Raw genomic sequence first — 13356 nt, forward strand, 5'->3', positions numbered from 1 at the left:
CACTTCTAGACCCTCTTTATAATAACTGACAAGTAAATATCTATGGAACAGGACTAAGTCCAAAAATCTCCTACCTACCCTTTGATCCCCATTCTTATTTACATTGATTTTGTCAACTGTCATAACTTTAAATGTCATGATTATGCTGATGATTAACTTCAGTATATATGTACCTCCAAATTGTTTTCTGAAATCCAAAATAATAGATTCAACTAATTACTTCACATCTATCCTGAGATTTCTCACCACCATCTCTAACTACACATCTTCAGAAATGAAAGCTTACATTATCTTTCAGAAAATGTCTTCCTTTATTAATACTAATTTCTTTAAATTGCACATCCATATCCTTATGTCCTCAAGATAAGAAGGTTCAGATTATCCTAGAAATCTGTCCTTCAAATCATACACACACGGTTTTATACATTCTACACTTCTCATATGTCCATATTTTATCATCCTCATTACCTTCAATCTTATAAAATCACATTATCATTTTCCTAAATTTCAAGAATTGCTTCCAATAACCTCTTTGTTGTAATTTAAATTCTCTTTGTACTTTCCAATAAAAGCAAAGATCAACTAGATTTTTTAACCATTATAATTCAAGTACCTAGTCTAAAACTTAATAGGCAACCTTTAAATACTTTTGATCAACAAATAAGGCCATCCAACTGACACACTGCTTAAAATTCCTTTTTGTGGAATGTTGTTAGTAACAAAAAAATCAGTTGTATCAGTGAGCATAATTCAATTTTACATTCACTTTTGTATTTTTTGCTGATTTATGGCTTTCACTATTTAGTATTTCTTTCAATTTAATAGGAGTACACCTAAATCTTGCTCTGAAAAAAACATTCCTTCTAGGAGTTTGGTGACTTGGATGCGAAAATTCTGTCATTCCTTGGCTGCAGTTTAAGCTCTATTACCTCATCAGCAAGAAGGAGATAGAAAGAGGCAAAAAGAAGAAAGTAAGATTCTACAATCTCAGTGGTAGATTGCATTCTTATGAACAAGTTTTTATTTCTTCCCTACAGTAGTATTACATAAGCTCACCAGAGCCAGAGTATACTTTCCACCCCTTGGATAGCAAGTGTGGCCAAATGACTATCTTTGGCAAAGCCAGTGAAATATGAGTAAAAGTGAATTATCACTTATCACATTAGTGCCAGACTTAGGGAACTTTGTATGTTTCTAGTTATCTTTTTCACCTCTTTTGTGTTTCTGCTATATGCCATGAGAAGAACATTCTTTGGTGGCTGAACTAACAGATAAATGGCGCCAACCCTGTGTGTAATATAAGGACAATAAAATTGTGTATAAAATTTTGCAAATCAATTCACATAACTTAATTTCTCTTGTCCTGCTTCAACTACCTACATTTTACCAGATTGTCCCAAATGTAGGGATAACTCATTTTAGTTTAGTTTTACATATGTATAGAATGCTGCACCACTGGTTAAGCAACTAGGAGCATATCTACTATGCTGACACATAGTAAATATATAAAAAATCAGAATTAGAGAAATAGATCAGTTGTCTAATTTGTTTAGTTCGGTCTCTCTCTCTCTCTTTTTCTTTTTTCTTTTTTTTTTTTTTTTTAAGTAGGCTCCACACTTAATGTGGAGTCCAAATGGGCTAGAACTCATGACCCTGAGATCAAGGATTACGCTGAGATCAAGAGTTGGTCACTTAACCAACTGATCCACCCAGGCACTCCACTCTTTGTTACTTTTATGTGTACAATTCAACTGTAAGGCTGACAAAAGTGAAGACCAGTAATTGAAGAGCGGTAGATGAAAGAGTGTAATGCCACTCACTGCCCATATGTCTTCCAGTGAGGTTTATTCTTGATGTCATGCCTTAAACCAATCTATAATATTAATTAATGTGAAGTCCTTTTTATATGCTTGTGAGAGCACAGTATTATGAGTCCAAAAAGTTTTTCAAAAAATTTCCCAACAGATAAAACCTTTTATGATCTCACTCATTCTTGCACTGAAAATCACAGCATTAAAATTGGTGATTTTGCCATATTTTGCCTTCTATGTACCATCACTTTCTTTTTCACATCCAAAAAGATTCTTTATATGTACATATATATGCATATATATATTTGCATGTGTGTGTGTATATATATATATATACATATATATATATATATATATATATGTATATATATATATATGAATTTGAATTTTTTTCTTTTAATTAAGTTCTTATTTCTGGACATGGTATCTAAGGCTCTACATAGGAAGAATGGGGTTGGACTATGATGAAGAATTTAAGAACAGAAGACTCTGAAAGAGTTTTGTTATAGGAAGTAAAGGGGGAAAAAAGGAAACAGGAAAAAAAGCCACAGCAGAACTGTACCTTGAATGTGAAACAAATATAAATTCAAAACCAAGAAACTTGGTAGAAAAGGAGTTGGGGGATTTTGCTACAGAGAACTAGGTGTGAACACTCTGAGATAAATGCAAGATAATCTTAGAGTATAGAAAAAACAATTTTCGCAATGCTTTGTAAGTTTGTTGATGTTGTTTACTTATTTGCTGGTGAAGAGTCCATTGTTTGCATATACCCATCACAAAGATTTTTATCAATTATAACTTCCTGAAATTTATATTATTTAGAATTATACCATAATATTAAACATATATTTGACACTGTGTATTCCCTTTTCACTTTAGATAATCTGATATTCCAGTACCGCACTTTCTAATCCCAGGGGGACAATTGCTGATAACAAAAGGCTTAATGATGACCAGCCAGGCACACGTAGCATGATCTACTAGTAACACCAGAATGTAAGAATAGAAAAAAGGATGTTTTGGGCGCCTGGGTGGCTCAGTGGGTTGAGCTGCTGCCTTCGGCTCAGGTCATGATCTCAGGGTCCTGGGATCAAGTCCCGCATTGGGCTCTCCGCTCAGCATGGAGCCTACTTCCCTTCCTCTCTCTCTGCCTGCCTCTCTGCCTATTTGTGATCTCTGTCAAATAAATAAATAAAAATCTTTAAAAAAAAAAAAAGAAAAAAGGATGTTTTAAGTGATATTAAGACAATGAAGAAATAAAACTATATTATATAAGAAAAAATGGAGACAACTAAAAATTATTAAACTAGATGAGACAATTGTAGGAGTAATAGGTAAATACTTGAAAAAATTAAATATTTATTTACTTGAGAGAGAGAGTGAGAGCATGAGAGGGGAGAGGGGCCAGGAGCAGGGTGGTGGTTGGGAAGGCAGGAAGAATTCTAAGCAGACTCCCTGCTAAGCATGGAGCTGGATGCTGGGCTTGATCTCACAACCCTGAAACCATGACCTGAGCTGAAACCAAGAGTCGGAGACTTAACCTGAGCCACTCAGGAGCCTTTATATACTTTTAATGTATACTTGATTTCATAAATAATTTAAAAGTGCAAATAAAATGAATCCCTCTTAATAAAAAAGAAATGAACATCTATTTAAAAAGAAATGAACATATAAGATAAGCTTAAAATCTCCATCAAATGCAACCAATTCTTATCTTCTTTCCTTCTGTTTAAATAATGATCAAAACTATAATTTTGGATGTGATACCCTTAGGTAGTTTTTATAGTTTTATCCGACACAGTTTAGCATTTTTTCTTCTTGTATATTTGTTTTGGTAGTAGGTCAATGATTTTAGATTATATTTCTTTTTCTGAAATTTAATGTTAAAAAAACTAAAAAATGTGTTTTGCCATAGATTGAGATTGATACACTATACACAAAGTTCATTCTTTTAATTCCTACATAGTATTTTGTTCTTTGATTATACTACATTATATTTAACTATTAAAATTTGATGGATATTTAAGTTTTTATCCTTTGTTTTTCACTACTTTAGAAACTGCAGTTTACATCTTTGAATATTACTTCTTATAGATGGATAAGATATTCCACAGGGCAGATCTAAGGAATGATACTTTGGATACCATTAATTTATACACATTTTCATTGGTTAGGACCCAATTTTATGAATCAACTACAGGAGATTATGGGAAATATAGTTGTTGTTGTTGTTGTTGTTGTTTTTAATGAAATGGAGTTATTACTGACTTCTTTGTACTCCTCCAGTGACTTGTTTTAAATAAACATTTATTAATGTCTCAAATTTTCAACATAGTGATAGCAGAAACAATTGAGCAGTAGGCTTAAAATAATTATAAATGAATTAAAAATTTTAAATTGAAATTTAATAGTTAATACCAGAGGTATAATAATTATTATTTAAAGAAAAATTTTAAAATGTATTCTAACCATCAAGTGTTCTTTTTATGATGGTGATATTTGCCTTCAACCTCAAATTTGGCTTTTATCTCAGATCTGTACTGTTTTTAACATTTCAGTATTTAACTAAAATATCTATTTCTTATGCATACATGCATATTAGATTTCTTTGTGTTTTATAACAATGGCTTTAACCTTAAATGTTTGTTATCTAATTGTGGTTTACGGAAATGTATTGAAATCTCTCCATATAATTGTGCCTTTAAAAATTTTCCTTGTTCTTTTTTTTTTACATTATACATTGAAAGTTTGTTAAAAGAACCAATCTACTCAATTATTGTTTACTGTTACATCTGATTTAACCCAGTGTTTTCTATTTGGTTTTATTTTAACCCAGTGTTTTCTCCTCCTATTTGTCTTCTATCTTACCTTCCTGTTTTTTTTTTGTTTGTTTGTTTGTTTTGATTGAGGTTTCTTTCTTTTATACTTCAAGCTTTTGAAAGTTAGTCATTCTATACCTTTAGTTATCCCTAAAACAATGACAAAAAAAATTTATTTTTATGTCATCATCTAATATTTTTAAAGATTATTTGACAGAAAGAGAGAGAGAATATGAACTAGAGAGGCAGAAGGAGAGGAAGAGAGAATCCCAAGCCAACTCCACACTGAGAACAAAGCTTCATGCAGGCCTGGATCCCATGACCCTGAGATCATAACCTGAGTCTAAGTGTCCAGTGCTTAACCGACTGAGCACACCCAGGTGCTGCATGTCATCATCTAATTTATTATGTGTTATCTTCACACTGAAATATCTTTCACTTTTTTACCCATATAATATCTATTATGAAGAATCAAGAGCCTTGATTATCCAATGAAAATGATTTAAAAATGGTAATAACTTAAAATTGGTCCCTCCTTCTATAAAGGCAAAAAGATCCTCTTTTATTTTCAGGTATCTCTTCCACTGTTTGAGGGAAAGAAAATATTTGCATTGCATAAAAAATAAGATTGCTCATTCCTCCTGACCCCCAGCATGAACTTAATGATTTCTTCCACTACATGAGGTGGGGGGGGAAGTGTTTTCAAAAACCATTTGAACATGTTTTAGAAAAGTAAATTATTTAGCTTCTTAGGATGAATTGATTCTAGTATTCTTCCTGTCTTCACATTTGGTGTGGCAGTAATCTTAACCAGAAGCTTGTAACTTACTCTATACAGACAAGAAGGGTGGGGAGTGAGGGAGAGAGAGGGTGGAGACAAAGGGAGGAGACAGAGTGGGAGGAGACAAAGGAAGGAGATAGAGGAAGGAGACACAGAGGGAGAGCAAAAAAAAAAAAAAGAGTTAAATGTTTTTGAATCAAGAAGCAAGGGTAAAATATATTTCTGTTTACTTTAAGATTATAGATTTTATATATTTTGTCATTTTATGACCCCCATAAACTTCACATATAATTTAATTTGTGTGAACTGAAATTAGTCAAAATATCTTCTAAATTTTATCAGATATTGTCAGATGTAGTTCTTATTGTTGAAAGAAATTATTTTTATTCTTTTTGTACTTTAGAGAGAGAGTAAAAATTATTCTTGTACCTTGAGATAGTACTAAAAATATACTATTTTAAATGTGACATATTATTTTAAAAGACATTTTCAAATAGAACTTAACATGCTTTAGAAGGCAGACATATAGGAGGAGGAGTCAAGATGGCGGAGAAGTAGCAGGCTGAGACTACTTCAGGTAGCAGGAGATCAGCTAGATAGCTTATCTAAAGATTGCAAACACCTACAAATCCAATGGCAGATCGAAGAGAAGAAGAACAGCAATTCTAGAAACAGAAAATCAACACTTTCTGAAAGTTTATCTAATATATATATATTTTTTCTTTTTTATACTTTTTCTTTATTCGTTTTTTTTTTTGTTTTCTTTTTTTAATTGTTTCTTTTCCTTTTTTTTTTTTTCCTTTTCTTTCTGAACCTCTTTTTATCCCCTTTCTCCCCCCTCACAATTTGGGATCTCTTCTGATTTGGCTAAAGCATATTTTCCTGGGTTTGTTGCCACCCTTTTAGTATTTTACTTGCTTTTTCATATAGTCTTATCTGGACAAAATGACAAGGCAGAAAAATTCACCACAAAAAAAAGAACAAGAGGCAGTACCAAAAGCTAGGGACCTAATCAATACAGACATTGGTAATATGTCAGATCTAGAGTTCAGAATGGTGATTCTCAGGGGTCTAGACGGGCTCAAAAAAGGCATGGAAGATATTAGAGAAACCCTCTCGGGAGATATAAAAGCCCTTTCTGGAGAAATAAAAGAACTAAAATCTAACCAAGTTGAAATCAAAAAAGCTATTAATGAGGTGAAATCAAAAATGAAGGCTCTCACTGCTAAGATAAATGAGGCAGAAGAAAGAATTAGCGATATAGAAGACCAAATGACAGAGAATAAAGAAGCTGAGCAAAAGAGGGACAAACAGCTACTGGACCACGAGGTCAGAATTTGAGAGATAAGTGACACCATAAGATGAAACAACATTAGAATAATTGGGATTCCAGAAGATGAAGAAAGAGAGAGGGGAGCAGAAGGTATGTTGGAGAGAATTATTGGAGAGAATTTCCCCAATATGGCAAAGGGAACAAGCATCAAAATCCAGGAGTTTCAGAGAACCCCCCTCAAAATCAATAAGAATAGGTCCACACCCCGTCACCTAATAGTAAAATTTACAAGTCTTAGTGACAAAGAAAAGATCCTGAAAGCAGCCCGGGAAAAGAAGTCTGTAACGTACAATGGTAAAAATATTAGATTGGCAGCAGACTTATCCACCGAGACCTGGCAGGCCAGAAAGAGCTGGCATGATATATTCAGAGTACTAAATGAGAAAAACATGCAGCCAAGAATACTATATCCAGCTAGGCTATCATTGAAAATAGACAGAGAGATTAAAAGCTTCCAGGACAAACAAAAACTGAAAGAATTTGCAAACACCAAACCAGCTCTACAGGAAATATTGAAAGGGGTCCTCTAAGCAAGGAGAGACCCTAAAAGTAGTAAATCAGAAAGGAACAGAGACAATTACAGTAACAGTCACCTTACAGGCAATACAATGGCACTAAATTCATATCTCTCAATACTTACCCTGAATGTTAATGGGCTAAATGCCCCAATCAAAAGACACAGGGTATCAGAATGGATAAAAAAACAAAACCCCTCTATATGTTGCCTACAAGAAACTCATCTTAAACCCGAAGGCACATCCAGATTTAAAGTGAGGGGGTGGAAAAGAATTTACCATGCTGATGGACATCAGAAGAAAGCAGGAGTGGCAATCCTTATATCAGATCCATTAGATTTTAAGCCAGAGACTATAATAAGAGATGAGGAAGGACACTATATCATACTCAAAGGATCTGTCCAACAAGAAGATCTAACAATTTTAAATATCTATGCCCCTAACATGGGAGCAGCCAACTATATAAATCAATTAATAACAAAATCAAAGTAACACATCAACAATAATACAATAATAGTAGGGGATTTTAACACTCCCCTCACTGAAATGGACAGATCATCCAAGCAAAAGATCAACAAGGAAATAAAGGCCTTAAATGACACACTGGACCAGATGGACATCACAGATATATTCAGAACATTTCATCCAAAAAACGGAATACACATTCTTCTCTAGTGCACATGGAACATTCTCCAGAATAGATCACATCCTCGGTCCTAAATCAGGTCTCAACTGGTATCAAAATATTGGGATCATTCCCTGCATATTTTCAGACCACAATGCTCTAAAGCTAGAACTCAATAACAAGAGGAAATTTGTAAAGAACCGGAATACATGGAGACTAAACAGCGTCCTTCTAAAGAATGAATGGGTCAACCAGGAAATTAGAGAAGAATTGAAAAAATTTATGGAAACAAATGATAATGAAAACACAACAGTTCAGAATCTGTGGGACACAAAAAAAGGCAGTCCTGAGAGGAAAATATATAGCGGTACAAGCCTTTCTCAAGAAACAAGAAAGGTTTCAGTTAAACAACCTAACCCTACACCTAAAGGAGCTGGAGAAAGAATAAGAAAGAAACCCTAAACCCAGCAGGAGAAGAGAAATCATAAAGATCAGAGCAGAAATCAATGAAATAGAAATCAAAAAACAACAGAACAAATCAACGAAACTAGGAGCTGGTTCTTTGAAAGAACTAATAAGATTGATAAACCCCTGGCCAGACTTATCAAAAAGAAAAGAGAAAGGACCCAAATAAATAAAAGCATGAATGAAAGAGGAGAGATCACAACGAACACCAAAGAAATACAGACAATTATAAGAACATACTATGAGCAACTCTACGCCAACAAATTTGACAATCTGGAAGAAATGGATGCATTCCTAGAGACATATAAACTACCACAACTGAACCAGGAAGTAATAGAAAGCCTGAAGAGACCCATAACCAGTAAGGAGATTGAAACAGTCATCAAAAATCTACAAACAAACAAAAGCCCAGGGCCAGACAGCTTCCCAGGGGAATTCTACCAAACATTTAAAAAAGAATTAATTCCTATTCTCCAGAAACTGTTCCAAAAAATAGAAATGGGAGGAAAACTTCCAAACTCATTTTATGAGGCCAGCATCACCTTGATCCCAAACCAGACAAGGATCCCATCAAAAAGAGAATTACAGACCAATATCCTTGATGAACACAGATGCAAAAATTCTCACCAAAATACTAGCCAATAGGATTCAACAGTACATTAAAAGGATTATTCACCATGACCAAGTGGGATTTATTCCAGGGCTGCAGGGTTGGTTCAACATCCGCAAATCAATCAATGTGATACAACACATTAATAAAAGAAAGAACAAGTACCCTAGGATACTCTCCATAGATGCTGAAAAAGCATTTGACAAAGTACAGCATCCCTTCCTTGATCAAAACTCTTCCAAGTGTAGGGATAGAGGGCACATACCTCAGTTTTATCAAAGCCATCTATGAAAAAACCCACCGCAAATATCATTCTCAATGGAGAAAAACTGAAAGCTTTTTCGCTAAGGTCAGGAACACGGCAGGGATGTCCGTTATCACCACTGCTATTCAACATAGTACTAGAAGTCCTAGCCTCAGCAATCAGACAACAAAAGGAAATTAAAGGCATCCAAATCGGCAAAGAAGAAGTCAAACTATCACTCTTTGCAGATGATATGATACTCTATGTGGAAAACCCAAAAGACTCCACTCCAAAACTGCTAGAACTTGTACAGGAATTCAGTAAAGTGTCCCGATATAAAATCAATGCACAGAAATCAGTTGCATTTCTCTACACCAACAACAAGACAGAAGAAAGAGAAATTAAGGAGTCCATCCCATTTACAATTGCACCCAAAACTATAAGATACCTAGGAATAAACCTAACCAAAGAGGCTAAGAATCTATACACAGAAAACTATAAAGTACTCATGAAAGAAATTGAGGAAGACACAAAGAAATGGAAAAATGTTCCATGCTCCTGGATTGGAAGAATAAATATTGTGAAAATGTCTATGCTACCTAAAGCAATCTACACATTTAATGCAATTCCTATCAAAGTACCATCCATTTTTTTCAAAGAAATGAAACAAATAATCCTAAAATTTATATGGCACCAGAAAAGACCTTGAATAGCCAAAGGAATATTGAAAAAGAAAGCCAAAGTTGGTGGCATCACAATTCCGGACTTCAAGCTCTATTACAAAGCTGTCATCATCAAGACAGCATGATACTGGCACAAAAACAGACACATAGATCAATGGAACAGAATAGAGAGCCCAGAAATAGACCCTCAACTCTATGGTCAACTCATCTTTGACAAAGCAGGAAAGAATGTCCAATGGAAAAAAGACAGCCTCTTCAATAAATGGTGTTGGGAAAATTGAACAGCCACATGCAGAAAAATGAAATTGGACCATTTCCTTACACCACACACGAAAATAGACTCAAAATGGGTGAAGGGCCTCAATGTGAGAAAGGAATCCATCAAAATCCTTGAGGAGAACACAGGCAGCAACCTCTTCGACCTCAGTCACAGCAACATCTTCCTAGGAACATTGCCAAAGGCAAGGGAAGCAAAGGCAAAAATGAACTATTGGGATTTTATCAAGATCAAAAGCTTTTGTACAGCAAAAGAAACAGTTAACAAAACCAAAAGACAACTGACAGAGTGGGAGAAGATATTTGCAAACAACATATCAAATAAAGGGCTAGTGTCCAAAATCTATAAAGAACTTAGCAAACTCAATACCCAAAGAACAAATAATCCAATCAAGAAATGGGCAGAGGACATGAACAGACATTTCTGCAAAGAAGACATCCAGATGGCCAACAGACACATGAAAAAGTGCTCCACATCACTCGGCATCAGGGAAATAAATACAAATCAAAACCACAATGAGATATCACCTCACACCAGTCAGAATGGTTAAAATGAACAAGTCAGGAATTGACAGATGCTGGCGAGGACGCGGAGAAAGGGGAACCCTCCTACACTGTTGGTGGGAATGCAAGCTGGTGCAACCACTCTGATAAACAACATGGAGGTTCCTCAAAATGTTGAAAATAGAACTACCCTATGACCCAGCAATTGCACTACTGGGTATTTACCCTAACGATACAAACGTAGTGATCCAAATGGGCACATGCACCGAATGTTTATAGCAGCAATGTCTACAATAGCCAAACTATGGAAAGAACCTAGATGTCCATCAATGGATGAATTGATAAAGAAGATGTGGTATATATACACAATGGAATACTATGCAGCTATCAAAAGAAATGAAATCTTGCCATTTGCGACGACATGGATGGAACTAGAGGGTATCATGCTTAGCGAAATAAGTCAATAGGAGAAAGACAACTATCATATGATCTCCCTGATATGAGGAAGTGGAGATGCAATGTCGGGGGTTAAGGGAGTAGGAGAAGAATAAATGAAACAAGATGGGATTGGGAGGGAGACAAACCATAAGTGACTCTTAATCTCACAAAACAAACTGAGGGTTGCTGGGGGAAGGGGGGTTGGGAGAACGGGGGTGGGGTTATGGACATTGGGGAGGGTACGTGCTATGGTGAGTGCTGTGAAGTGTGTAAACCTGGCGATTCACAGACCTGTACCCCTGGGGATAAAAATATATTATATGTTTATAAAAAATAATAATAATAATAAAAAATAAATAAATAAAAATAAAAATAATTAGAAAAAGAAAAACAAACAAAAAAGAAAGCAGACATATAAGATACCATCTCAATAATTAATCTCATTCTCTTTCTGTCTTGTTAATTTCTGAAAAAGCAACAAAGAATAAATTATAAATGTAAATATTTGATTTTTTAATTCAAAGACAATCTTCAACTTATGAATAATCATCTACAATTTCATAAACATTTTCAAACACATATTTAAGTCCAAAAGAAATTTTAGACTAATTTTAAGAAAATATATCTACATTTTTTAAAAATATTTAAGAAAATACATATATTTACATTTAGGTTCTAAATGTAAATATGTGTATTTACATTTATTACATTGGATCAAAATCCAATTAGTGGTAATTTTTAACCTGTTTTCCTCAAATTTTTATATTTATATGTTTAAGTATAATTATGGATGGAAATATGTCTCATTCAAAATTCATATAATTGAAACCCTTATCCTCATACTTTAGAATTGACTGTATTTAGAGATAAGGACTTTAAAGAGATACTTAAGTTAGAATGAGACCTCTTGGGTGGGACTTAATCCAGTCTGACCCAAGGGAGAGACATGAGAGATGAGGTGCACATGGAGAAAAGACCCTGTGCAATCAGTGATCGGCAAGCCAAGGAGAGAAGACTTAACAGAAACAAACCTGCAGACACCTTGATCATGGACTTCTAATTTCCAACACTGGGAGGAAATAAGTTTCTGTGGTTTAATCCACCCACTCTGGGATGTTTTGTTATGGCAGCCTCAGCAAACTAATACAAGTGCTATTTAGCGAATATTCAGCAATCTACTTAAAAAAATCACTTTCTATTTCCAGTTCAAATTGCTGACTTCAGAGCATGACAAAATGGGAGCTATTTGCAATATTTTTATGAATTATTATCTCACGAAATAAAAATGAGAACAAAACGTTTTATCCATGAATACATTATAGAGTACTTATGCAAAGAATATACTTGTCATAACACAAAAATACATAATTCCAGGAAAATAATATTACATTTAATAACTCATGTGATTGTTCACAGAACAGATTAGACTTTCAATAAAATTAAACCATGTCCTCTTTTCACAGTAATATTAACCATATGTCTTTTATTGCTATAGTCACTGGGAAACATAACATTTAAAAGATAATGAAAAAACATATTATTGATAAAATCAGCTGCAGAGTCCTATACAAATTACTGAGATTAAAGTCTTTAGCTTCATGGATATTTCCGGCTTTAATTATCTTATTTTATCATAATATTAATTCATGTATTCATTTACTTTTGGTTGAACACTTTCCAAAGACAGCGGGATAAATATTGAGGATATAACCAGGAATAAGACATGGAACCCTCAGTTTAAGAAAGTTCATAGCTTGGATATGAAGGACATATGAAGTATCAATAGAAAACAACTTTTACAGGTGAGATATTGTGTTCAAGATAAAGGTAGCAAGATGCAAGAGGTCAATTCTGGAAGAACTGGGCAATAGACTATGATAGTTTGACTTGAAAATTAGCTAGGACATCTAAAAATTCACTTCTTCTGTATTTGGAACAAGATAACTTGAATCAAGAATGAATACTTAAATATAGCCCCAGAAATGGAACCAGCTATTAGTTGAATACCGACAATGGTTTGAACAGTGCAATTCAGATCTGGAAACCATTTCTACAGACAAATCTGTTTCAGCAGATGTTTTGGGAGGATGGGATTTGTTTCTCCATCAATGGTGGAAAATATGTACAGTTACCATAGAAAGAATCCCTAGGAAATATGACATAAGGCAAAAAATAATATTATATAACTTGATGTAAAATTTTACTTAGTCTTCCACAATCATATGAGCTTATAAATTCATACCAATGTTCAT

The sequence above is a fragment of the Lutra lutra genome, chromosome 2 (genome assembly GCF_902655055.1).
Source record: "Lutra lutra chromosome 2, mLutLut1.2, whole genome shotgun sequence".
NCBI classification, from domain to species: Eukaryota; Metazoa; Chordata; class Mammalia; order Carnivora; family Mustelidae; genus Lutra; species Lutra lutra.